The sequence below is a fragment of the Stegodyphus dumicola genome, chromosome 6 (genome assembly GCF_044657685.1).
Source record: "Stegodyphus dumicola isolate Sdum_Otavi_A_Nest chromosome 6, ASM4465768v1".
NCBI lineage: Eukaryota > Metazoa > Arthropoda > Arachnida > Araneae > Eresidae > Stegodyphus > Stegodyphus dumicola.
This window is the reverse complement of record NC_140773.1, coordinates 122,718,198-122,744,220: the sequence shown is the minus strand read 5'-3', so window position 1 is coordinate 122,744,220 and position 26,023 is coordinate 122,718,198. Positions and strand designations below refer to the sequence as shown.

Genomic DNA, 26,023 nt, shown 5'->3' with positions numbered 1-26,023 from the left:
CCACCGTGATAGCCTAATAACCTGAAGGCTGTGTCGCTGATCATGTCAGCGTGTTTATACAGTCAAAAGTCGTTAATCCGGACTCGTCGGGACTTCGGCGATTCCAGATTATCGATTTTTCCAGATTATACATCATCAGTTTAAATCTGGTAAGATGGCATGCAGAAATTATAAAATTAAAAATATGAAACCGTAATTTATGAAATAAAGAACAATTATGATCTAAAGGGTATCAAAATTTACAAAAAAAAAAGCTTAATATTTATTTTTTTACTTTATTAAACATTTCTTTCAATGTAAGTTGTTTCATTTTATGTGATAATACTTTCTCTTTAATTCTATAAACAGACATAATTTCTTCTTCAGTTACAAAGTTCCACTGTTCAAGTCCTATAATTGCTGTGTCGAGAATACTGACTAATTTGTCAATCGAAATGTTTTCGTTTTCAATAACCACTGTGTCATTTTCTTCACTATCGGAAGCGAATTAGAATGACGAGGAATTTGATTTAAATCATACCAAAGACAGAGTACATCGAGATGAAATACTACATTTAGTAAGGAATTATAAGCCAAATAAAATAAAAACATCAGCTCTGAAGATAAGGATAGTGCTGACAGATCAACTTCCAATTCATTGCGTGCCGCTGCGTCCACCCCCCTCCGCCGCAGAGCAGCGTGAAATTGATAAACAGATTTAGTAATGGTTAGAGAAACGAAGGATATGCCTTTATCCATTTTTTGCAGCAGTTCCACTTTTTGTTTAATGGACTTCAAAACATCTTTCGCTTTGTAGATCCTTTACATATTAGTTATATGTAAAGGATGTATACATATATTTAATATGTATACATATATTTCTTTAAATATATTATGTGTACATATTAAAGAAATAATATATCGGAAATTCTATTTGACATAATGGAAAGTTCAAGCTTACTTTTAAAAATTGCTCTAACAGTCTGCAAAAAATAATAAGCCAGATCCAATTCGAAGATTAAGGAACAACGCAATCTGCAACATTAACTGAATTAGATCATTTTAGCTTAGCTTATACCGTCCGTTATACATTAAACGCGCATGCGTAAATGTATTATGCGCATGCACACACGCATTTTCACAGCCGTAAAGGTCTTACGCACATGTGTCAACGCTACGCAGAAAGTTTGTAGCTTTGAGGTCCGGATTATAGGTCATTCCGGATTATGGGTGTCCAAATTAACGACTTTTGACTGTAGTAGTTCATCGACGACTGTAAAAGTATTTGGAGCTGTCCTGATTAATATTGATAAATAAAGTGTGTTTCAATACTTCATCCAGTCTCGTTGTTATTCACTCCAAATCTACGAATGTGAAGGAAGAAAATAACGTAACAATTGGTGTCAGAAGTGAAAAGAAAAACGCAACAATGCTTATGTCTATTTCTTGCACATGCTAAAGGCTTATCAGAGTTCTAAATTCCCACATATACTTAAGCCTTATTGAGAGCCGGCGCTAGATATTTTACCGCCTGATGCAGTCTCCTGTGGGTCCTAAATTCTACACCCGGTGCAGCCATATGAGCCCTGGCGCTGGTTCTGGGTTTATATGAATAACAAATCAGTTATTCTTAATTCAAATAGCCCTGAATGTAATCTTTGGGTATATAAGTATAATCAACAAAATCTACTTTTAGCATATGGAAAGAAATTTTTGTTAAATTTTTCATCGTCAACATTTTTTAGCGTATTAACTTAAATCTGTAATCATCACAAAGCATAATGTCAACATAAAAGGTTACCATACTCCTTTATTATTCAATTACTAACATAAAAAATTGTTTAGGCATCGTACATGAGTCATTACTCAAGTTGTCATGTGTTGATAAACATGCGGTGATGAAAGGAAAGTATTATAAATATTGATTCGCCAGGCTGGCATCAGATCGACGATGTATCTATGTGGACTGTTTCAGTTTGAGATGTGTGCCAAAACAGATATGCAGCAACAGAGTCAAATTACTAATCATACAAATTTTTTTTAAAATGACCGTTTCTTCAATAGCAAGGTATTTTATTTAGTATCGAAGTGAAATTAAGAATCAGTATGTTTTATTATGCGTGGAGCGGATCAAATATGCATGAGTAAAGCCTACGAGAGAAATGTTGTTGTTGGTTTTGAGGTTCAGATTTTAGATCATTCCGGATATTGGACGTCCGGATTTCAGACTTTGTATTGTACTACCTTCTGTGACACTTTTTTCAGTCACATCAAGTAAAGTTTTAGCGGAACAACCCAATATGGCTGCAAAAAAAAAATTCTTTGGTTTCTCTACAAATGCCTCCAAAAACCCATTGTGAAAGAACAACACGTCAAATGTTGCTCTTCCTTTTTGTAAAAAGACTTCTGTCAACCTCTGCTATTCTGTTATTTCCACCAATTTTAACATCAGGTCTATATAACAAGGTGTGAGAGCAAACCTGCCACATATAATTGTTCCAGTCGACAATTTTATTGAGGTTCACTTTTAATTGCATATTACAAAACTCAACTGAGATAAGTTCACAGCACCAACAGTAGATAAATTTTACAGCAGCAAGGAAATTTTGGAGTGACCCTTCACACCAAGTGTGAGATCTGGCACCTTTTTTTTATACCCCACGATCTAAAGTTGCAACGTTGTTTTGGTGTATAATAATTGGTAATCCCAGATTGTGAAAATCATTTTCTTTTTTCCCCTATAAAAATGCTTTTAGTCAGCTAATATACATGAAGAAAATCATCCATCAAATTATGTTTCATGCAGTTCTAAAAAAAAGGCTTGAAATTATAGCACGTGAATATTTGGCTCTATTTTACTCATACAACCGAGATGACTTAGCTGATCACATTGTTGCTATCTTTGGCACATTACTATACATTTTAACAACTGTATTTTTTCAGAGCACATATAAGAAAAAAGTACCTAATTATAAATTAATAACTATATTGCTTTTGTTAGCTATAGAATCTAAAATTATTATATATTCACAAAATTATGAAAAATATAATCAATAGTAAATCAATAATAAACTTATTTGAAAAGCTTTATAAGCTCACTAGACAAAGAAATAAGGGTACTTTTCCATTTTGCTAGTGCAGGCGATAAAGTTGCCAATAATGGTACAACTGATGCCAAACGGTATATCCTCGCTGGTAACCTTTTACGCCTCGCTTTCAAAACAAGTCGCAGCCATTTCTTAGATTTTTTGTTTCTTTCAATACTGGCATACAATTACATAGAATGTTTACCAGACGGTTTCATTTTTATGTCCCAAGGCCATTTGCCGTAATTCAAGTAAATTAGGATGCAATCACACCACTCACCCGAAAATATAGAAAAGGCTAAGTCAAGGGTTAAATTCACCAATTCTAATGAGAATGCACTAGAGAAGTAAAGCACTGCGGTTTTACAAAATTTCTGAGTAAGCTATTTGTGCAAATTGAAATAATTCTTGCATTTAAACTTGTATTCCAAATTAAGATTTAACTTGAAATTAATGTAGATAATTACTGAGAATTAGATTTTTGTAGCGTAGCTTACGTGAGATGAGATCACTTGGGATCGTGTGATATGAACCGGCGAATCAGGATGTTGAACCATGAAAGCATAGTAAATTCTTAATTTAATGTCTTTTTACAGATTTATTGTTTTTATTTATTGGCTTTTTACAAAATTTTAAATGATATTAAAATGTTTATGACTTCAAAAGAAAAAAAATCTTAGAACTAATATTTAACATATTTTATGTATACGCCGTATGTTGTCGCCAATAAAGTCTGCTTGGCGAGATTTGCACCGGCGAAACGGAAAAGTACTGAAATAAGTCACTCTTTGTTGAAATCAAAGTTGCAATGTTTGACAGCAGCACAAAGTCTCCTATATGCAAACATATGAAGTACACTCATATTGTAAAAGCAATAGTTTTATTTTTAAAATACAGTAATTAAAATCCAAAACGGATACTAACATGATATGCATCAATTTTTTTTAAATAGTCAATAATTTATTATGGGTTTAATTCTAATTAATTATAATATGGATCTAATATAATATTTAGAATATGGCATAATAACTTTAAAATGTGCAGTATCTGTTTACCATCAAAGCACAAAACAAAAAATAAATATCTAGATTTCTGATTTGATGCCATGGTTATGATACATTTAGTACACAATCATGCCATAAACAGACATTCTTGAATGTTGCACATGTTTCTTTCACAAAGATAGACAAAATGCATGGTGCAGATAAGTTCCAAAAATAGATAATTGTATTTGACAATTCAAAAGGCCATATATACCTTTTATTCCTGTAAAATCAGAAAGTTATTGATTTTGCAGGACTGTTCACATAGTTTAAAAGATTGCTGAGTTACCATTCAAGTTCAATGGAAAACTGATACCAAAATTATAGCAGACATGCATATGCTGAATGGCAAAGCATGGTATGTAATGAATTTGTCTACGATATGGTATGAATGATTACAGACAGTTATTGTAGACCGACATCATACTATTTCTAAATGAACTCTTGGAGAGAAACTGTATGGCATAGATATTTGGTCAATGCAAACAGATAATCACAAATCTGAAGATTTATAATTAAATGCAGTAGACTCAGCTCCACAAAAACCAAACCAACAATTGTCAGATAAGCATTACTTGATAAGCATCATGCCCTACAAAGTATTTCACAACAGCCATGTGCAAGATTTTGAATTTTGAAAAAAGAAGCTATGTAATGTTCTGGAAATGTTTCACCTATGTGACAATCACCTACAAGTCAAGTAACTACTTTTATAATACTAAGTGCACTTAAATCCTATCTTCTATACTGAGATTTCAGTCAATCATGCATATTTTTAATCATTTCTAACATATAAGCATCACATAACATGTCATATCTTCCTAGAGCGGCAGTTTTCAAATTGATTATGTTATCAGTTTACTGCTTGGTATGATGAATATTCTTCTACCACCTCCTTTTAAAACCATAATCTAAATCAAACTAAAAATTTATACGATTATTTGATCGGTAAGTCAGATAATGGCAGAACCAGGCTCACCAAATCGCATCCATATAAGCTACTTTTCAGGTTCAAGGTGAAAACATTTTTTCCCTGCGAGTCACGAACTTCACCCTGGTGAGCTTATTTGAACCTAATTAATTTCAATGCATTCAGCTAGTCAATTATTATTTTAATTATTACCACTGTTAAGAATATCCAATTTTATTACAGTTTACAAATATATATCCACATTTCTTTAAATTTCAAAATATTAAAAAACAGAGAAAGCTTCAGCATGTTTATATAATTTCCAACCATGAAAATATATAAATATTATATCTGTGGATATTATATGCAACACATTTTAGGACAATCCTTTCAATCTTCAAGCACATGTTCCATATGAAAAATACAGAAAGTCATATTGCATTACTTCATTTAATCAAAAATAATTAAAAAAGGTAAAATTTTACCATTTTAAATAAAAGTCTCAACTCAAAATATATATACATATATATAAATATATAAGTTTTTTCAAAACATAAATCATTACTTTCTCTATTTATTCAATTATTTTCTAAACTTAAGAACTAAATCATAAACATTCAGAATTCCCTACATAAAAAACCATAAAAATAAGCATTTGAATAATCATGTACAGTGTCAATACTATCTACTCATCATTAAAAGAACAATATTAAAAAGGGGTAAACTTCATAAACAATTAATCTGATTAGATAACTGGTTAATAGAATTATATTTCATACTATTTATAGTATAAAATTCCAATTTCACAAACAGTTATAATTTGAAACCTACCCTAAGACAGACAAGAAACAATAATTAATATGATAAAATTTCAGTGCACAAATGTTAACATACTATGTACACATAAGTTTAAAAAATAACATTAAAATATGTTATTAAATTCTTACACCAAGTATAAAGTTGATCTTAATGAAAACCTTAAATACATTTTCAAAATTAATATATGCATTAAAGAAATTGCTACTACATTATTTTCTTACTTTTGCTATGAAAGGAACAAAAATCCAAAATTATGGTTAAAAACAAAAAACAAATTTCATGAATTTATTCAGAATATTTAAAAATATAAATATTAATAAATAATACATATTCAACTATATTCTAACATTAAACAATTTTTGCAAAATGTAGCTGCAAAAAAATTTTGACATTAATGTTTTTGTATAGCTACCAAGTGAAATAAAAATACCATACAATCATTCATTCAGAATGAACTATGAACAAACACATAAATGCTTTTTAAAAACATGAAAGTAATAAAAAAGTACTTTCCCCCTTCTATTACCCATAAACATTCAACTCAAAAACAAAGTAAATATTTACAATTACTATTAAAATAAAAACAGTAATAATAAAAAATGTTAAAAATTCTCAAACACCAAACAAAAGAAAGAATTTTTTTATGTATTTACAGTGACAGATCTACAGCTATCGAGGCCCAGGGCAAGAATCTTCTTAAGGAACCTTTTATTGGAAAGATCAGACAAAATGTTAACACAAATATATAATTAACATTTATTTAATTAAAATGAATTAATTTAATTAAAATGAACGCAAAGTTAAAATGATTTGGTTAAAAAAAAAAAAAAAAAAAAAAACCTTAAGACTCCAGAAAAAAAAACTTGCATCTAGAAGACAAACATATATTTAAAAGAGCTTACTCTGCTATTTTTAATGTTTTATTATTATTATTATTATTATTACTTTAACTTCTGTCAATAAAAAAAAGGTAAAACTCTTCTATGTGAGCTTCAATTTCTGAAAATTTGTTTATAGCTTCACTAAAATTCATGCTTTTAACTTTTGAATTTTTAATGGAAAGGATTGCCAGTACTTTTCCGTTTCTCCGGCGCAGGCGTTAAAGTCGCCAATAATGGTACAACTGATGCCAAACGTAACATCCTCACTGGTAACCTTTTACGCCTCATTTTCAAAACAATTCGCAGCCATTTCTTATCAGATTGATTGTTTCTTTCATTACTGGCATACAATTATATAGATTTTTTACCAGATAGTTCAATTTTATGCCATAATGCCATTCGTGGTAAATTAGGATGGAATCACACTGCTCACCCGAAGGCGAAAATATAGAAAAGGCAAAGGGTTAAATTCATCAATTCTAATGAGAATGCCCTAGTGAAGTAAAGCACTACGGTTTTACATAATTTCTGAGTAAGCTATTCGTACAAATTGAAATAATTCTTGCATTTAAACTTGTATTCCAAATTAAGATTTAACTTGAAATTAATGTAGATAATTACTGAGAGAATTAGATTTTTGTAACGTAGTTTACGCGAGATCAGATCACTTGGGGTCATGTGATATGAAAAGGCAAATGAGGATGTTGAATCATGAAAGCATAGTAAATTCTTAAATTAATATCTTTTTATAAATTTATTGTCTTTATTTATTGGCTTTTTACAAAATTTTAAACGATATTAAAATGCTTACGCCTTCAAAAAAAATGCTTAGAACTAAAATTTGTTAACATTTTTTTGTGTACAATGTATGTTGTCGCCAATAAAGTCTGCTTGGCGAGATTTGCGCTGCTGAAACGGAAAAGTACCGGATTGCCCAACTGTTAAGTTTCACTTGGCTTACTATTTATCAAAGAGAGCCTTTTAATCATCTTCAACTTTGAAAAGCTTCTTTTGTAAAAAGAAACAGAAATACAGACTGTCAAAAAAAGTCTTTAGAACCAAATACAAGTTGAATGGTTTTTGGAAGTCTATTTCCACAATAAACTAACATTTTCAATGCAGATCCCTTATAAGCTTTTTCCTTTTTTTATATACCTATATATAAATGCACACATACTTAAAAACTTAAAGTTCTTCAGAGGATCCCCCACCCAAATCAAAGGCCCAGAATTGTCTACCCCACTGTATTTATATTTAAAACCCTTTGTCTAATAATTTATTTTTAAGCAAACATACCTCTTCAATGATTTAGTTTTACTGTGGGCAAGATTTTAATTAATTTCCTTGAATTACTTTGTTTATATAAATCAGCAAGCTCTGTTCGGTGTGTGTAGTTAGTCAAATTTAAGTACTGGCATAGAAAACTCATGACATCCACACAACAGATTAATAAATGCTATGGTACATTATTGTACCATATCATTATTATCAATTTATTACTATGTATCAGCTATATCAACAAAATATAAGGTCATACGTCAAAATTAATCATGAAAAATAATAATAAAAATAACCAAAAAATTATTAAATAGCTGGACAATTCCTAAAATTATTCAAAGGATAAATGTACAAGAGCATTTTAAAGCACATTATAATTCTTTAACACATATTTAGATTACATAAAATAAAAAGCATTAATTAAATTCTGAGAAAACAGTAAAATATAAAACAGGCACTCATAAAATAATTTTTTAATAGTTTATGAAGGAAAATTATTCCAATGAGAAATCTAAATGAAACATATATTTATAAAATAAGATATTTGTAATGAAATTTTAACAACACTTAAAAAGAGACATTATAAATGCAGTTGTGTATGCTTTTTCAGGTGGTGTTTCAAAGTAAAACGCATCCCACAAACATCACATCTATATTTTCTTTCTCCTGTATGAGTTAGTATATGATTTTTGAGATTGGTAGAAATATCAGTACAATATGGGCAAAAAGAACACTTAAAACGTCGGTGAACAGGACTGGGAATTGTTGAATATGCTGTCAATCTCTTCAGCATGACAGGATCCATAATATACCCTTTAAAATTAAAATTCAAACACATGAAAGACATGAAACAATAAGTTCATTTTGCAAACAAAATTTTAACAAGAAAATGGTTACTAATAAAAATCATTTGCCATTTTTTCATCAGAGAAAAACTAAAGAAGGTAAGGTGTCACATAAAGCAATCTGCATAGTTAATATTCTCTCATATGAATGAACTTTCTCTAGTTACAGCAAACGAGAACTTAAAAGTAATTATGGAAGGGAGAGATACCGTAAAGAAAATCATGTAACACTACCCAAAACAGTGCATACTTATGATTTAAATGTCTGTTTCACATCATTCCTAAGTTAACTAGATATGTTTCCTTTTAAAAAATTAGTTACATAATGTTTACTAACATTCACAAAAAAAAGTAAATCTTATAATACTTCAGTGGTGAGTAAAGGAAATTTTAACAATGGACTCACACTTCATCATACAGAACAGATGTGGCCAAGCTTCATATAAGTAACAGCCGCATGTTGGAATTCAGGGAAATCCGAGAGCCAAATGTTGGAATAGAACAATCAAACATTTCAAATTTAAAAAATCACAATATAATCCTAAATTATTTAATATAAATAAACTGAATTAAGTGGTACAATTAATGACAAAAGCTGCTGTGCATTTTCTTTTCCCTTGATACCAGCTGATCTTCTAGGAGGTTCTAAGATCAAGCAATGATTTTTCAAAAAGGCTTTAACGTAAGATTTAGGATTAAATTCTTTTAAGGTTTTCTATTTAAGACCATCATTAAATATGAAAAATGTTATTACTGCTGAAGATCTTCACCTGATGAAACTACTTGATACATATGCGGACATTTATTGAAAACTGATGGCATTTTTTACCATATGTTTAAATTTTAGATTATCTACAATGCATCTCATTCAACATTAATAAAACCAGATGAGATCCTAATTCTCAGTAATAGAAAGACTAACATAAATCAAAGAATAATTATCATGAGCAAGAATGAGTTTTTTTTTTTTCATTAATTAAACATTCAAGCAAAAAGAACAAGGTGCTCACAAATGAGAAACAAATTTAAAAATGGACTTGTGAGACCTTCATAAAGCTTACCACTACTAGAACATCTTAATAAGTAATGATATAACAACAAAACCTACTGAAGGGAAAAAACTTTGAATTTCTTACCCAAGTCAGATAATTTTTAATTAAATCTTTTCCTTCCTAACTGCAGTTTTAAACAGAAAAGTTGTACATCCTTATATGCTCACTATTTTAATATTAAATGCACATCCATTCTGCTTTGGTTTCTTTTTCCTTTTTATATCGCTATATGCTCTGATTAACAAATAAAACAATAATTATATGTTGTAACTTTTACATAGTTAAACGTTGTAACTTGTCTTACATGAAATGTAAAAGGAACTGGCCATAATTATATTACATTTCTAAACGATTCTTTCAACACAAAAAAAGACTCATAAATAGTTTTATTCCATAAAAATTCAAGCAGATTAACCCTCTGAATGCAGGTATAAAATCCATAAGAATAGATAATTTGTTTCAAATGAAACCATATGTCAAATTATAAGTTGGAGATGAAATCATAAATAACGTAACACATAATTTAAATGCTTGGCCTGATTATTCCGAGTTCTCTCGAGTTTGTATATACTGCAGTTAATTATTATCCCGAAAAAACTCGGGCAAAGCAGAATTTGTCAGTAAGATTTGTTTTATCATGGTTTTACTCGGCCTGAAGGAAATACAAGGAAATATTCACCTATGATTGGCACTTTTTGTTGGTTTTGCGGTTCTTTTTGTAGGTTTCATGGTTCTTTTGCTGGGACTGGCCACGTGTTTTCCCTATTGTATATTATATGTTGGCTTGTGAATTAGTAATGTAAAAAGAAGGAAAGTTGAGAAGAAAGAAAAATAATGGCAATGATGCAAGGTAGCGAAAGCGATGATTTTTCAGATAATAATTATGAAGAGGTGGACATTTTGAAGATGTTATTCCTGCTACTGAAAAAAAATTCGAATCCAACAAGACAGTGTACTCGGTGCTCCTGTAAAAGAGATTCCAGAGGTAAGCCAGCAAGAACAGAGACCAGATACGAGTTCACACAAAGTCAGTGTGTTGCCCCTTGTTTCAAAAACTATCACAGACTAATATTTTTTTTTTTTTTTTTTTTCATTTGCATGAGATAACACGGGATAGCAAACTAACATTAAAACTAAATGCTTATATTTAATTTTTTACACTGTAAAAAAATAAAAATTCAACTTAAAACCTGTATACAGTCAAAAGTCTTTAATCCGGATTCATCAGGACTTCGGCGATTCCGGAGTATCGATTTTCTCGGATTATAGATTATCAGTTTAAATCTGGTAAGATGGCATGCAGAAATTATAAAATTAAAAATATGAAACCGTAATTTATGAAATAAAGAACAATTATGATCTAAAGGGTATCAAAATTTACAAAAAAAAAAAGCTTAATATTTATTTGTTTACTTTATTAAACATTTTTTTCAATGTAAGTTGTTTTGCTTCATTTTATGTGATAATACTTTCTCTTTAATTCTATAAACAGATGTAATTTCTCGTTCAGTTACAAAGTTCCACTGTTCAAGTTCTATAATTGCTGTGTCGAGAACACCGACTAATTCGTCAAACGAAATTTTTTCGTTTTTAATAACCTCTGTCTCACTTTCTTCACTATCGGAAGTGAATTACAGTCAAAAGTCGTTAATCCGGACTCGTCGCAACTTCGGCGATTCCGGATTATCAATTTTTCCAGATTATACATCATCAGTTTAAATCTGGTAAGATGGCATGCAGAAATTATAAAATTAAAAATATGAAACCGTAATTTATGAAATAAAGAACAATTATGATCTAAAGGGTATCAAAATTTACAAAAAAAAAAAGCTTAATATTTATTTGTTTACTTTATTAAACATTTTTTTCAATGTAAGTTGTTTTGCTTCATTTTATGTGATAATACTTTCTCTTTAATTCTATAAACAGATGTAATTTCTCGTTCAGTTACAAAGTTCCACTGTTCAAGTTCTATAATTGCTGTGTCGAGAACACCGACTAATTCGTCAAATGAAATTTTTTCGTTTTTAATAACCTCTGTCTCACTTTCTTCACTATCGGAAGTGAATTACAGTCAAAAGTCGTTAATCCGGACTCGTCGCAACTTCGGCGATTCCGGATTATCAATTTTTCCAGATTATACATCATCAGTTTAAATCTGGTAAGATGGCATGCAGAAATTATAAAATTAAAAATATGAAACCGTAATTTATGAAATAAAGAACAATTATGATCTAAAGGGTATCAAAATTTACCAAAAAAAAGCTTAATATTTATTTGTTAACTTTATTAAACATTTCTTTCAATGTAAGTTCTTTAAATTGCTTCGTTTTTTATGTGATAATACATTCTCTTTAATTCTATAAACAAACATAATTTCTTGTTCAGTTACAAAGTTCCGCTGTTCAAGTCCCATAATTGCTGTGTCGAGAATACCAACTAATTTGTCAATCGAAATTTTTTCGTTTTCAGTAACCTCCATCACTTTCTTTGCTATCGGAAGCGAATTATAATGACGAGGAATTTGATTTAAATCATATCAAAGACGGAGTACATCGAGATGAAATACTACATTTAGTAAGGAATTATAAGCCAAATAAAATAAAAACATCTGGCCTGAAGATAAGGATAGTGCTGACAGATCAACTTCCAATTCATTGTGCACCGCGGCGTTAAAAATAAACAAAGTTTAGATAAACAAAGGATATGCCTTTATCCATTTTTTTGCAGCAATTCCACTTTTTGTTTAATGGACTTCGAAACATACTTTCGCTTTGTAGATCCTTTACATATTAGTAAATATATATCAGAAATTCTATTTGACATAATCGAATGTTCAAGCTTACTTTTATAAAATTGCTCTAACAGTCTGCAAAAAATAATAAACCGAAACTAATTTGAAGATTAAGGAACAACGCAATCTGCAACATTAACCGAATTAGATAATTTTAGCATAGCTTATAGCATCCGTTATACATTAAACGCGCATTCGTAAACGTATTTTGCGCACACACACACGCGTATTCGCAGCCGTAAAGGTCTTATGCACATGCGTCAAAGCGATGCATGCGCAGAAAGTTTGTAGCTTTGAGGTCCGGATTATAGATCATTCCGGATTATGGGTGTCCGAATTAACGCCTTTTGATTGTATAATGACAAAGAATTGGATTTAAATCATATCAAAGACGGAGTACATCGACATGAAATACTACATTTAGAAAGGAATTATAAGCCAAATAAAATAAAAACATCTGCCCTGAAGACAAGGATAGTGCTGACAGATCAACTTCCAATTCATTGCGTGTTGTGACGTCCCCCCCCCCCCCCGCAGAGCAGTGTGAAATTGATAAACAGATTTCGGAATGGTTAAAGAAACATATGTCTTTATCCATTTTTTGCAGCAATTCCACTTTTTGTTTGATGGACATTGAAATATACTTTCGCTTTGGCAGCTAAAGTATTGGAAATTCTATTTGACATAATCGAAAGTTCAAGATTACTTTTATAAAATTGGTCTAAAAGTCTGCAAAAAATAATAAGCCGGATCCAATTCGACAATTAAGGAACAACGCAATCTGCAACATTAACTGAAATAGATAATTAGAGCTTAGCTTATACCGTCCGTTATACATTATACGCGCATACATAAACGTAGTATGTGCACACGTAAATGCCTATGTGCATGCGTGAATGCATTATGCATTGATGCATGTGCAGAAAGTTTGTAGCTTTTGAGGTCCATATTACAGATCATTCGGGATTATGGGTGTCCGAATTAACGACTTTTGACTGTATTTTGTTTTGCTTCGTTTCCTTGTATTTAGTAATAAAATTTAAAAATGTGATGATTTTTTGCAATTTTTTTCAAAAAAATTTGTAAGGGAAGCAGTTAAGTATTGGCATGATAAGAACATTCCTCAGGTATATTTAGAATACATAGTGAATGCATTATTAAAGTATCCTGTATCCTGTAGAAACTTACAACAACAATAACTAGTTTTAAACCTTACTGAGAATTACATATCCTTAGTTTTCTTCTGAAAGGTTATCCATTACAAAAGCTCTCTATGGAGCTGAGCATTGTAACTGCATCAGGTTGCAGTTTGAAAGGGCATATAAATTTTGAATGACATGCCAGTTCCCACACTGACTTAATATCAGTGTATGAACATTGATGTCAGTGTATAAAAGACATTTGCCATAACAGGAAGCCATTTCCAGCACAAAAGTTTCATGGTACTTACAAATGTTGTTGTTTCTCATCCCCGTGACCAGCAGAGCTAAATCAGGTCCATGAGCCCATTCTCTCTGAAAGAGTCCAGTACAAAAAGGAGTCTTGAATCAGATCCTGTCTGGTAAGAACCAGACAAGATAAAATGTGATCAGGAGAGGCCTGTGCAGTAGAACACTTAGTGCATATTTCAAAGTGTTTATTACCACCGACAAAAAGTCATTGATAACAGATAGCCGCTAAGGAATCTAGTAAGTGCAGTTTGAACTTGTCTATTGCTGCTCTGAACCAAGGAGCCACCAGGGCACTTACTCTGACACAATGGGTGCACTGGTGGGACCATCCAAATGGCCTATTTCTTTACCTTACATTTAGAAAATAGTTCCATATAAGTAAGAGAAGCGGCAGGGGTTGTGGTCTCATTAGCACCAGCTCTAGCCAAGCTGTCTGCAATTTCATTTCCAGCAACGTCGACATGGGACAGAATCCACTGAAAGTGGATCCAATGAGAAAGGGAAAGTCGTTTTAGTTTCCTGAGGATGTCTACACTTGTATTATCCCTCACATTATGCCAATCAGCCAAGTACTGGATGGCACTTCTACTATCCGAAAAAATCGCAACATCTTTTAACTGAGGAAGCCATATGATGAAGTCCAGACACTACAGAATTGCAATAAGCTTGCTTCAAAATACTGAGCAGAAGTTTGGATTTCTTCCTTGAATTCTTATTTTTTTATCCCGAAATCTAATATAAATACCATTGCCAGAACTGTCATTAACAAGTTTACTGCCATCCGTATACATATGGACAGCATCCATAGGAACATTATTAATTTTTTCAAAAGCTAATTGTTTCAAGTAGCATGGCAATTCCATCTGCTTGCTAACTTGGACAGAAAGGCTAACATGAAAGTAAACCCCCATCAAGACCTTCAGAGGGGTCGATAATCTGAGATAAGCTCTGATGTTCTATAGAATTGGTGATAAGGTGGTCAAAAACAACCTGTCCAAAAGGTCTATTTGACTTGTTATTTTGACTTCTGTAGCAGCAAGTTTTGGAGAAAAAAAATAGAGGCAATTTTGGAAACCCCCCCCCCAAAAAAAAATCACCGCTACACAAAGCCAAAATAACAAGACAAAGAATTGCACAAACTCATTTGGTATCCATGTACACATTGACCTATTTTCACTTTAAAAAAATTCCAGAATTGCAAAAAAATGGCATTGTGCACTCCCTAGACTTTATCCATGTACACATAGACCTATTTTCACTTAAAAAAACATCAGAGAATTGCACAAACTATGCTTACACACTCCCTTGAGTTTATCCATGTACACATTGATATATTTTCACTTAAAAAGTCAAAGGAGCACCCAGTTCTACAGTAGAGGAAAACAAAAAATACATAATCTCAATAAACTACATTTTAAACCAAACAATAAAAAAGGAAAAACCTTTTATGCATTTGAGCATTACACAAAGCAAATATCTACTTACCTTATTTAGAAATTTGTTCGTCTTCAGTCTGTGGCACACAAAATTCCTTAACAGCATCCAAAAACTTCCTAAAATTATCTGAACTAGAATCTGTTTATCAGTATCGCTACATGAATTCACAAAAATAAAATTCAAATATATACTACGTAGTTCCGGACTGTCCAAAAAATGGCTACTAAGGAAACCTTCATTTACACACCAGTCAATTAATGCCTTTTTCCCCTTTCATTCCAAATCGTACAGAAACTTCAAATTAATCTTACCACATTCAGCCATTGTACCGTTTAAACAATGAAACAAGCAATGTACTTCCTCAGCAACACACACCACAAAAACCCTTGCAAAACATACCACGATTCAAAATTTCCCAGAATAATGCAAACGATAACGTCATAATAGGGTTTCCATAACATTCTACTACTCAGGTTACCATAAATGATACAACAAACTGGCAATAAATGAAACAACAACATCGCGATAATACAAGGGGTACCCTAAAGTCAACTCTTAACCATTTCGAGGTACGATTCTGGAGGCTAAGACTGGAGAGCTTATTGTAGTACTTCATTAAACATGCATTTCTTCTAAGACTTAAAGGCTGCAGATTGGCTTCATAAAGCACAATATCTTTCGGGCATGAATTGAAGGCCAGTAATAATCCTTGCAGCACTAAGCTGTACACATTCAAGTTTCTATAGGTTTGAATCAGAGGCACAACAGAAGGTGGGGAAGCCATACTCCAGAATGGGTCGAATAAGGGAAACATAGGTGTTTCTGAGAGTACTAGCATCGGCACCCTATTCACTTACAAATTAATGTAATCACCTTGCTAGAAGTCACAAAATGTTCATAAAGCACTAAACAACCCATTTGCATAACAATTCTCCATTTTTAACTGACAATGCCCCCCCCCCACTTGCACTCTATTTCATTGTATTCAAAGTTCTTGTAGTTTTTATGTGTGAACTCAGTTTTAAAATATATGCTTGTGGGATATATCTACAATAAAATTTCTGCATGAATACAGTATCTTGCAGCAAAATTAATAAATATAACTGCTTTGAATCTATTCTTAAAGCAATTATCATGAAATTTTCACCAGTACAAAAGAAACAGAAACTTGCTTGTAAGAAGATTTACTAAGTTTTTGGATATGTATTTAATTAAAATCCAAAACATACGTATGTACATAATATTTTTTTTTTCAATTATAATTTATCATTCTTTAATTCTGCAAAAATCTGCAAAACTGCACTAATGTGATTGGACTAATATATACGTACTACATTCTCTGAACCTCAGTTTGTCAGAAAATGAGAACCTGATTTTGTTAAGCATGTCACCAACCACAATATTCATCAATCTAGTTCCTTCCTCTTGTTTATTGTCATGCAGTTGAATTATGCATTATACTGGTCTATGTATGCTGAAGTTGCTTCCAGCCCATTTTCCAAGATATAAATTTTAGCAATTCTAGCTAATGAGACGTGATTTCAATGGCAATTTATTGCGTTTACTGCATATGGTTTGGCATAAGGCAATATTTTAAAACCCCGCAGTGGAAACTGGATAATCTAGTTTTTCAATTTTCACAAGTGCAGTGGCCATTTTAATAAGGAAATAACATTTCAACTAAAAACTTCAAGAAAAGACAAGTTCTGGATAAAACTTTTGTCAACCCCAGTTTTTGGATACATATACTATAACATTACATACACTGCAGGCCTTAATTTCTATGCTTAGAAGTGCCGGAGCCCTATGGAAGACCGTCAGCAAAGAGGAACAAGAGTAAATAAATAAACAAAATGACTATTAAACTCATTAATAATTTTAAAATTAAATAGTTAATTATTATCAAATTAATTAATAGCTATTTAATTAATGTTTATAAATTGTTATTTAATTGATATTTATTATATAATTAATTAATTATAATTTATTTGATAATTATTAGATAATTAATAATTACTTATTGAAATAATTAAAGATTGAAGTAATTAAAACTAAATAAATGTAAAGAGATAAATTGAAATTTAATATGCAATTTTTAATATAATTTTATTGCCAAAATTAAATTTTCGAGATAAAATTTCTACTGAAATTGTTATTCAGTTACATAAAAGAAGTGTCGCAGTCTTCTTATTCAGGGCTCTGGTGCGTTCCGGCTAGAATTATGATTTATTACAAAAACTAAGAAGCACCGGAGCAGAGATCCGGTGGGCTCCAGACCAATTTAAGTTCTGATCATAGCAGGGGGGGGAGAGTTCTTTTATTATCACAATAATTAATTACGCTTAAAGTATAGCTGATGAAGATTCCAGAGCGAAACAGAATGAGGGTATGAGTAGGTTGAAACAAAAAATGAGGTAATCTTGTTGAGAGAGAACATTCTCTTTGATCGCGGCTCTCTACTGATATAATTATAGCCATCAAGCAGATGTGTGTCAGGGTAAAATAAGTCCTGAATCTGACTCCTAAGGATGAATGTAAAGTTGCTGGTTACGCTTTCGCCCCCGCATTAGTAAATACTGTGGGAAGACGATGTATAGGATGTGCTTCAGCAGTTGCATCTCAGTATTTTATTCTTATTGTACTCGCTGTCACTTAACGCACATTTAAGAATGCAAATTTTCCTTCCTGCGAGGATAACTAACTGTAAGCATCGATATCAATACACTTGATACAATGGCATGGCGAGAAATTTACGTGTTCCTAAACAAACTCCCCAAAATTTATTGCTTTTCTTAAAAGTAAAGTTTTCTGCATGTGAGTGAAGGGACTTTACTTGAGTCTTATGTTCTCATGAGTTCGTATTTCTAGGGAAATAAGAGTATTGTAAGGTCTGCTTATTGTTAAACTAAAACGTTAGGAATTCTAAATTTTTCCCTTTTAAATTGTGGTTCAGTTTTATAAAAAGAAATACTGGAGCTCATCTTATTTAGGACTCCGGTGCGCTCCGAATAAAATTGTAATTTATCTTAAAAATTGAGGCGCAATTTAAGCACTGATACTCTCACTTTGATATTGCATGAATATCACTCGACTTTTATCTTCTGTTAAAAAGAGAAGTAACATAATTGATTGGTACAATACTGCCAAATTTACAGGCTCTCTTGATTACTAAATAAATAAAGTTTACAAGTTTATAGAAATACATAAAGCCCAACTTTTTTAGTTGATATTCCATAGGGTTATTACTAATTACTTTGGTACTATTCGGTTTCAAGGGCCGTAAAAAAATTGCAGCGAAAATGTATGCGCGAAAGCACCAAATCTAGCAAACACGCCCATTTAACAGCGTGCCAAATCTCGCATACGCGCTGATTTCAGATTGTGTAAGTTTATATAGTTCTATATTTCTTAAGACGCCATTGAAATACTAGTTTAATTTTTAATTCCTTTTTTGATATCCTATGGATTTAACAATTTGGGAATTGCCTATGATGAAAAGTCTGCGATAGAATTTTGGGTAAAGTGCGGAATCACCCACTACTTGACACTTTTTTAAGAATTGCACATACTCGGTATCCATGTGCACATCGACCTATTTTCACTTTAAAAAAAATCCTAGAATTGCACAAAAATGGCACAGAGCACACCCTTGACTTTATCTATGTACACATCGACCTATTGTCACTTGAAAAGTAAAAGAAAATTCACACAATTCCAATTGTTTTTACCCATGTAAAAAGCGGCAAAGAAATAAAGCGGGGGATTCAGCACGTTAACCGAAAATGTTTTTAAAGAAAAGGCATCATTCATTATAGAAAATTATGTTTGAACAACTAACGAGATGACATTATGCTTTAGCGATAACTCGGTAGCAATATATAATATGAAATTAACCTTTCATCTAAATTAAAACATCAATATTTAGATAGTTATTTACTATTATACTTCCTTTCTTGCGTTTGGGTTGCCGCAATTACTTTTGGCAGCACTGGCATCAACAATAGTTTGGCGATTTTTTACGGCCCTCGAAACCGAATAGTACCATTACTTTTTTGTACAGTAGAAAGAATTGAGTCAACAAATGGAAAAGAAATATGTCAACATAAAATTAAACCAAAAAGCAACCTTAGCTTGGAAAAGTTTTTAATACTATAGGTATGTTTATTTTAGAATAATGGAACAAGCATTCAAACAATGGAAAGTAATTAAAATTTTAACTTCTGCAATTTTGCTTGATTAAAATAGCAAAACATGAATTTTCAGTTAAGGATACAAATTCAACAACTTTTAACAAAACATTTATTTGTTAAGGTTACAAAAGTGGAAATCAATAAAATATTGTAGCTTACTTCGATACTGAAACTCATCAATAATTTTCAAATTTTGCCATAAGTATTCCATATTTTCGTATTGACATATTCAAGTCTATTTTTGGTCTTCCACTTATTTTTTTTTTTTTTTCATTCCTTTATTAAAGTGGCCATTGTGGTTCATCATTAAAGTTGGAAAACTTAATTACCAAATTCTTAATGCGTAAATGTAAAATATAACCAAAGGTCTATGTACGGCTGTTTTAATATGGAACTACCGCCTGATCTTTGAAATATGGTAACAAGTAATTCGTCAATGACCTTTAAGGAAGTAAAGATTGCTAGCTAGAAATCTGAATATGATCTGCCATAATCTGAAAAAGTTAGAGTGGATTGAAGAGTACCCCGTGTATTATCGCGAAGTTGTTGTTTCGTTTATCGCCAAATTGTTGTTTTATTTATGCTCGCCTGAGTAGTTGAATGTTCTATAAATATACTTTTACCTAGAATTGGGTGCTCCTTTGACTTTTTAAGTGAAAATATATTGAAGTGTACATGGACAAAGTCAAGGGAGTGTGCAATGCGACGTTTGTGCAATTCTCTGTTTTTTTAAGTGAAAATGGGTCAATGTATACATGGATAAAGTCAAGAGAGTAAATCAAAGAATTGCACAAACTCGGTATCCATGTACTGCCAAAAATCACCAAGTGGTATTTATAATATACCTTTACCTCTGAAAATTTGGGGTAATAATTTCAAGTAAAACATACATCAAATAAGTACATATTTTTATGATATATATTTTCAAGGAAATTTTATTAATCTAATGCAATTTCAATATTGACATTATGAATTTCATATTTTTTTAAAGTAATATCATTATTGCTAATTTAGAGAACAAAACAGAACTCATTTTTTATTTCAATTTCTTTCACAGTTTATTTCATTATTTTTTATATGCATAAGTATTTCATCCTTGAAAAGAGATATACAGGGTATATATGTACAGTGGTGATAAACTTTCAGGAGAGACAGAATACATCTAGACGATGGGAAATAAAACAGAAATGCAAGATTGGAAACGCTTTCCTGGTGCGGAAGTGCTTTTTCCTGGACACAAAAATTAAGAAAGAAAAGATACAAACGGGTGAGAAAACATGTTTATTTTTTGGAGTACAACAAAAACAAAGAAGAAAAAACATAAAGAGACAACGATCATCATGAAAGAAGGTGTCTAAAATTACGACCTGAACGTGATGCAAGAACCGAGCATCATGCATCTTCCATGTACCAGATAAGTGAGCCCTGCATCACGATCCGGGGTCGTAATTTCGAACACCTTCTTTTAATGATCATCGTTGTTTGTTTTTGTTCTTATTTGTAGGTTTCTGTAGTATTAAACATAAAAAACATTTTGTCTCACTGCTTGTGTCCTTCCTTTTTCTTGCGTTTTGTGTCACTACTGCACCAGGAAAGCTTTCAAACCATGCATTCCTATGTGATGTCCCATCATCTAGGTGTACTCTATCTCTCCTGAAAGTTTGTTACCACTGTATTGATACACTCTGTATGTACAATAAATATGTACAAATATGCAGAGAATAATAATTTAGAAGTCAAACAACAAAAATCAGAGCTTTATTTTTAAGTTCGAAAATATAATGCTGATTTTTGTTGTTCGACTTCCAAGTTAATACTTGTTCGGCGTGTTATTATATCTTACCCATAGAATATACAGTTAGTCAATAATTTAACTGTAATATTTTCAAATCTAATAATTTATGCACACTTATTTTTAAAAGATAAGTGGCCAGAAATCAAAGCCAATAAAGTTTGCGTACAACGCGAAGGAGGCGGGGGATTTTTTTAACTAACTTTTAAGCTTCAAACTTGAGAATGCAAAGAAGAGTACACTTTCAAGGTCATTGACTTCCAAAGCGAATTTCGCGTTGATTGGAAGTTGTTATTTCTATTTTCTTTGACGAAAATGATAACGAATAAAGAAATTCCTTTAATTACGAGACAACTAATTATCAAATTGGGAGATGAAGGTAAAACCCTTTGTTATATTGGTAAAACCATTGGGAAAACATTTTCTAGTGTGCAAAGAGTTATTCAAAACTATCTTGACACTGGTAGTCTTGCTGTAAAACCAAGATGTGGGAGACCGAAGAAGCTAACACAAAGAGAAGAAAGAAAAACTCTTTTACGAATTAAACAAAATCCTAAATTTTCTGCTGCAAGCATTGCAAGACATTTTTTTAACTAGCAACAAGGAAATTTCTCCTGAAACTGTACGAAAAGTGCTGCGAAAGGCTGATTATCATGGACGCAAACCTAGGTCTAAGCCATACATTTCCAAGACAAATAGAAAGAAAAGAATTGCTTTTGCTAAAACACATTTAAACTCTTCGCAGGACTTCTGGAACAATGTAATTAGGTCAGATGAAAGTAAATTTACAATATTTAAAGTTAATGACCACCCTATTGTATGGAGAAAACCAAGAACAGAACTGAATCTGAGAAATTTAAATCCAACTGTCAAACATGAAGTTGCGGTGTGATAGTATGGGGGTGTATGTCATCGAAAGGAGTTGGAAATTTTCACATTATTGATAAAGTCATGGATAAGTATGTTTATCTGGATATTCTTCAGAAAAATCTATGAGACAGTGCCCAAAATTTAAACCTTTCTAATACCTTTATTTTCCAACAAGACAACGACCCGAAACATACAGCTAAAATCGTGAAGGAATATCTCTTCTATCACACTCCAATACAGTTGCGTACTCCTCGACAGTCACCAGACCTCAATCCAATCGAACATTTGTGGGCAAAGTTGGAGAAACGAATTCGAAAACACAATATTACGTCATGAAATGAGCTAATTAGTAAATTGCAGGAAGAATGGGCGAAATTTACGTCGGATGACACTGAAAAACTAGTTCAATCAATGCCCAGATGTCTGCAAGCTGTTTTGAAGAATAAAGGATATCCTACAAAGTATTGAAGTAATGTAAGAAACTTATATTTTGCTTTTTTTTTTTTTTTTTTTTTTTTTTGAAAGTGTACACAGACTTATTGGAAGGAATTTCTGAGTTCTTTTGACAAAATATATTTTTGAAAAAATGTATAAAGTATTACACTGATATTATTTACTTTTTATTTAAACTTACAATTTTAGCTAACAGAAGAAAAAAAATGCAATGATTAAAATACATTTTTCTATGCTTTAAGTGTTTTTTTAATTTCCAATTTATTCTGTACGCAGACTTTTGTGACTAACTGTATATATATACAGTACAAAGTCCGAAATACGGACTGGTCGGGACCACCATTTATTGTGATGCAAATTAAATAATAACAGTGAAATCAATTTAAATGTTAGGTCTAAGACTAGACAGTCAAAAAAGTACATTACATGCTGCTTCAATTACAAGCTAGCGCAAGTTTTAGGTATGGAATGCTAGGGAAAGCAAAGCCGAGATAATTAATTACATTTAGTTAGAGGTAGCAGAATTCTAACCACGCCACGGGAGTACCACAAACTTTTTCATATTCTGTTGATGAATATGGAAAGAATTAAGATCATAATCCTTATAACTGGTTAGTTTAGCATAAGAATCTCTACACTTATTTTAAAGACACAGCTATGGTATTACAAGTAAATAGCTTAATTAGCGCAATACTCTCGATAAAAGGCGCATTAAACTAACGCCTGTTTACATTTACTAATACGATATAAATATAACATTTCACATTTAAATTTCTTATTAGGATTGCACTCAAACCAAACGTTCGACCCTTATAACCATTACAAAGAAAATACGGTACATCAACCCGCATCTCTTCACCTTTCGCTCATTCCATTGTAATACACAACGATACAAGCAGGAAAGTCGTTGTTCACAGATGATCTTCTTCTTCTTCTTCTTCTTCTTCTTGAAGCTTGGCTTCCCTTTGGCGCCTTGTGCTCCAACTCAAAATAGCATTATTTACAAGTTATACCATTAGGACGCATTCCCTCCAATTCAGGGGGGAACGTCAGTCCGAAAAGCAAACCCGTACACAAAAGGTGCTTAGGAGTTCTTTAAGATGTATTTGATGACAAATTTGCCTAAAAAATAATACCTCCAAGGTTTCTTATTACAATGATTTAAAAGATCAGCTAAGAGGTCAATATTGCTGATTTTCATTTTCTTGAGCATAATGTTTCTGGCGCTATGGTACTTTGTGCAGTGAATAATTGCATGTTCAGTACTGTCAATCGTATAACATGAGTCACAAAATGGCGAAATCGCTCTCACTGCTTTGAAGCTTGGGTCACTAGATGGGGTGTTCTTTGTTTACATTCAGAAGCTCAATTGACGGGGTTCTGATAGTATTTCGACACACGACAGTTCCATAGAAATCGAAAAAGGGACACTTTCGCATGAAAGAAACATTCATAGTGTGATGGATAATAGCAATTTGTATAGTTTAGTGACATTTACGCAAAAATCACATCTTGGTTATTTTTCGATAACTAACAACAGCGATTTTGATCATGAATTTGTTTTATAAAATTCTAAGCTGTTGAACTACAAAAATATAGATTTTAAGAAAAATGTTATGCTTAAAGAATGAAAACTACCTTACGGTACGTTTAAAATTGTATACGTCTTTCGATACCCTTGATAGAGTATTCGCTACTTTCGGGTGTATTCTAAATTATAAGTTAGTGTAAATTACTTTACACGAAAAATATAGTGAATGCACAGAAATTAAAGATTTGCACATGCCGCAAATGAAAAATAGGAAATATGTATGGGTATTTATGCATGTGCTTGCAAAAAGTATGTATCTGCCTTTGACAAAATACATAAATATTCATTAAATTATTTATAAATGTATTTGAAATGAAGAATTTATTCACTTATAAACAACTGTGAAAGTACTGTGAAGAAATCTAATTATTAAATATAGCTAATTTATTTTGATTATAAATGTTATCTAAATATATAATAACCTTAATATTGAATTGTAAACATAAACTGAAATCCTGTTGACAAATACGTTATAAAACTATTATAGCAAGAATTGTTCGTAGCAATCTGTTAAAAGGTATTGTAAAGCAAATGCTATGAGATGCGCACTTAAGAACGTAATTTTTTTTCTTATGATGAGTGGATTATTCTGGATCCGATTAGCGTTTTGTGTTATTCAGTGTGTTTCTACTGTAATTCTGGTCTTAATTATTGTGGATTAATACATTTTTGACCGTGTTTTGTGCTATGGTGTGCGTTGTGGGTGTTAAGCCTAACACGTGCTAGTGTCAGCAATGGATCCGAAGGATTACCCGCCGCTTCCTCCGCCCGAGATTGTGAACGTTAGTAAAGAAAATCTCTCTGGTTTACCCGAGGAGATATGCGCGTTTGCAGACAAGGTGTTAGGAAAAGGTTGGAGTCAGCTATTAAACAAGGATTGTTACGATGCGGAGGATTATCAACTCGCGCTTCAGCAAGTTCTGCTTCTGAATGTTGCAGTTCATGTAAATGAGCAGTTAACGGAAGATGATCTCAATACATTATCCAGTGAGGAGGTTAAGCAAAAACGTCTGCATATACACCAAAAAAGGAGTGGAATAGCCAAAAGACTGGCTTTGTTATTTCAGGGTAAGTGCGACGTTTTTAGTGCCCAAAATCCTAGTATTGTAAATTTATCTTGTGATAAGTTGAATGTGAATGTTGTTAAGCATGTCCCTAAGATGCAGGTTATATCTACTGTTAATTCTGTTAACTGTAATGATACTATATCAAGTGTAAAAAATGTTAGTGATAAATCTGGTGCAATTGCACAAATTCCTAGCGGAGAAAAAACAAAAATTTTGCTTAAACGGCCTTCGAAAAAAGGAAAAAGATGCGTGAGCGAAATTCAGGATTCAGAAGGCTTTACACAGCCGCGTAATACGGCTCGGCCTGCTAAATTAGTCAAAGCTAATGCAGAAATTAATGTTAGCAATAAATTTGATAAGCTAGGTGAAAATGCTAATGCAGATAATACTGCCACTAATAATGATATGGAAGTTAGTGAAGAGAATGAGGTTATTGAAATGCAACAACCGAAGGTGAAACCGATAATGGTGAAGCCTCCAATTAA

The 26,023-nt window shown here is 31.9% G+C and overlaps 1 long non-coding RNA gene across 4 annotated transcripts in view; it reads right to left on the bottom strand.

The window, feature by feature from the left end:
- LOC146996832 (uncharacterized) overlaps positions 1-24,035 on the bottom strand; it is a 36,527-nt gene extending 12,492 nt beyond the window's left edge. The window contains exons 1-2 of one of the 4 annotated variants that reach the window (XR_015041711.1): positions 23,740-24,035; positions 6,491-8,809 (exon numbers count right to left, since the gene is read on the bottom strand). This is a non-coding gene — a long non-coding RNA (uncharacterized LOC146996832). The other 3 variants (XR_015041712.1, XR_015041710.1, XR_015041713.1) reach the window with 3 other exon arrangements.
- Between the last annotated feature and the right edge of the window lie 1,988 nt (positions 24,036-26,023).